The sequence below is a fragment of the Lampetra fluviatilis genome, chromosome 5 (genome assembly GCF_964198595.1).
Source record: "Lampetra fluviatilis chromosome 5, kcLamFluv1.1, whole genome shotgun sequence".
In the NCBI taxonomy this organism is placed as follows: domain Eukaryota; kingdom Metazoa; phylum Chordata; class Hyperoartia; order Petromyzontiformes; family Petromyzontidae; genus Lampetra; species Lampetra fluviatilis.
This window is the reverse complement of record NC_136279.1, coordinates 3163802-3167407: the sequence shown is the minus strand read 5'-3', so window position 1 is coordinate 3167407 and position 3606 is coordinate 3163802.

Here is a 3606-nt window from a genome sequence, read left to right as displayed (position 1 = left end):
TGCCTACTGATCAGCCACCGAGTATAAATAGACCTGGAACTTTGTGCCGTTTGGATGCACTCCGGACAAAACGGTATGATAATTTCGAGCTCTGATGCTGCACAAACCTGAAACGACATCCTACTTCTTCGAATTGTACTACTCTGAAGTTAAGCAAATCTGTTAACCTGACCCTGGAGGACGTAAAATGAATTGTCATTGTTGCCCTTTTAATGGAAATTGGGATGGTGATGCAGGAAACTTTGTAAGTGCTATTAGAAAGGACTGTAGCGTGCAGCCTTTTCTGCTGGTACGGGCAGCTGAAGCGATGTGCATCTCCTTAGCATAACCCAGGGGGGTGTTTACTAGCACACAAGCACACTTTCGCGTCGCATTTTCTCATTCACATACACATATGCAACCTCCGATTAGTACAGTATGCTACGTACGGTGCGAAATAAGTTCAACATGCATACATAATTGTGCAATAATCGCACGCCTAATTACTGCATTTCCCAACAAACATTTCTGCATACCTGTCATTTGTCACCAGGTAAGCTGACGTTTAAATTTTAATAAAAACACCTGGTGGAACTTGTAGTGTGTATCTTGTATGTGGTACAGTAGGGGGCACAGCTGGTGCATCTTTCAGTCATCTCAGTCAACCCATGGCACCTGGGTATGTCCCGTGACCTCCTGTCAGCGAGCCTTCGACACTTCGTGTGGCCTCAAAAGTGCACCTAGCCTGGCACAGGCGTCGTGGTGAATGGCGGCAATTGGTGCGGGCTGAATGTGTATCACCAGGTGGGGTGTGCTGGGTAGCTTTGTAGTTGCACTCTCCTCATTCTTCCTTAAGGCTTGCAATCCTCACTGGATTTTTTTTAAACCTCTTCACTGAAAGTCTGGAGTAGACTTTTTTTCAGAGAAAAACGTAATCTTACATTAATAATGACATCGTCACAACAAAAGTCGAGAAAGGACTTTCACAACACTTGTGTGATCCGCCAACCCTCGCCTTCCAGTGTTGGATTACAGGCGTGTACGACCACCGCCAAAAAAAACAACGCATGAACATTCACAAAACCCTGCTGATGGTCTCTAAGAAGTTTTACGACGTAGGCTTTTGCGACCAATATCATCCATAATACAGGTATTTTTTTGGGTTAGATCGCGTAAATATATAAATGAAGAGGACTTCACAAATCTGACTCTCGCCTGATGAAGCTAGTTGTAATTACTGGCGAAACGTCGTACTCAGATTATAAATGTTGTGGCTTTTCCCTCCAACACACCGGTGGGTGCTGTACTAGTGACGAATTGGCATATTCTGTTTACGTGACAAACCTTACTAATTGGCTGTGGAGGCGGGTTTAACGACACATTTATATATTTGTTGCGTCGTAGAACCACGCGGAGACGGAACTTCTTGTAAGGGCTTTCGCCGTTTATTAACACAGTTTAAACACTCGGCTCACACCAGGGGTAGGTGTTCTCTATACTCGGTCCTTCCCATGGACCCCCAAGCTCTACTCGTCCTAATCTCGGCTATCCCTTGGGCTCTCTCACTCGGGCCGGGACGGGGGTTCATCCAACACTGCCCGGCCGTGGAGAGAAGAACCCCACTCACTCTCAGCCGATTCTCACAGCCCTACTCTCGGCTATCTCTTCGGCTCTCCCACTTGTCGAGCCTGGACGGGGGTTCAGCCAACACCGTCTGGTCACGAGCGGGAGAGACCTCTTGCAGCCGATCAACACTCCGGGCTCCCACAACGACCCCGCCTTCGTCACGGGGTCCCCCTTAAGTACCCCTTGGGCAGCTTCTCCCCTTCACTCGGACCTGCCCCTGTTCCTGAAGGTATCCCCTTACAGCACCCATGACATGACGTCATCACACTACTCCTCTACATATGTACGTGATCTAACCCAAAAAAAATGTATTTTGGTCTTTGATAAAACATTGTCCAGAATAATCAATGACACAGCCCCGTTTGTCGTAGAGGTTCGATTCCAGCGGCCAGCCCCGATTAATACTGCGGGCATCACAACTGTAACACTACGCGCCAGCTGCTTCACGATGGACGTTAACGATGGCCCGGCGTCATTGCGTGCCAGCGTCAGGGTCCAAAATGTGCCACATTCGTGTCAAAAATTACCCACAAACAGCGCAATTGGGATTACACAAAGTGATCAATTCCCGTGTGTCAGTCAATGTGCTGAGAGAGACCTGGTTGGCCACACAGGGACAGCTGCCACTGGGGGGGGGGGGTGCCCTTTTCAAGTGTGTTGCAATGAGATGTGATTTAATTTCTGTCAACCCATACGTGACTTTACCGAAAAAACCTGAGAATATGAATCATTGCAGTCACGAAAGCTTCAAATCTAGAAAGTTTACCCTGTATTGTTGTACAGGGAAATTGAGTTTTCAGGCGTACAGCCGTTTCAATACGGAAAATAAATGTTTTTGTTTATTTGTTTGTTTATCTCTTGTGATGGGACTTTGTAGGATGAACGTTGAGATTTACAAGGGCACGGGGTGACCATTAATGTCTGAATCGGTCTGTAATAAGGTAGGGCACTGATCAGGGGTTGACAGCTATGTGGTGATGTGAAGCACACTAAAGCCCAGCTATATATAACAAAAAAACTGGAATTTTATTGAAAACTGCGTTGGCAGTAGTAACAAACAAAATTCCTCAACACTTTCGTGGAACGATATAACAGGCGACGTTTCGGGCAATTGCCCTTCTGTACTATACAATAAAAAAACTATACTCGTCAACTTTGACCCCCCCTCCCCTGCCCCCACTCGCCCGCGTTGCATTGTGGGAGCCAGTGGAGGTGGATCTTTGACGTCACCGCGTGACGTCCACCCGCGGTCGCCATCCCCTGACCAACGCCCTGGCCCTCGGGACGCGTTTACCTGTGGCAGAGCGTCTGGGGATTAGGCGAAAGTATCGAGCCCAACAAGCGCGCACAAAACACATTCACCTGGATGAAACTATCAAGCGAGATTTAAATATAATCTTCTGTTTATATCTAGCTTCAATATGGTCAAGAGTTTGAGGTCAGTTCACGTTCGATGTAAACTGAAAGCAACTCCCTCCCCCCGTCACGGAGTAATGGTCGCGCCCCGATGGACGAAACCATTCCATACATACCTATACGATTCATCTCACGGTGATTGCATTTTTACGCAAATATGACGTAAACAAATACAATTCGTAATATAAATATTAGTTGTATTGTATTCGGGGAGATTCTGCATCACTAGACTGCTGTGTTCAGGTGTCTCGTAGAGGGGTTAGAGAATGACGACGTCAACTCCCCCCTCCCCGCCGCCTACGGGCGAGTGGTCGAGTCCGGTCTCCATTGCAAGGAGACGAGGGCGGACGAAACCATTCACTACTCACCTGTACCATCAATCGCATCGTAACGTAGTTGTAATTAACGAACTACAACTACATCAACAGGACATAAAAACAAATTAATGATCTAAACTACGATTCACTTTTTCTCGCTTTCAAAGACGACCCCTTTTTTAGTGTTTTATAACGTTTACGAAGTGAAATGTCGGTGTCGTCCCCCCCCCTTCTCCTCCCCTCGCCAGGTGCGCGTGGTCGCGTCCTG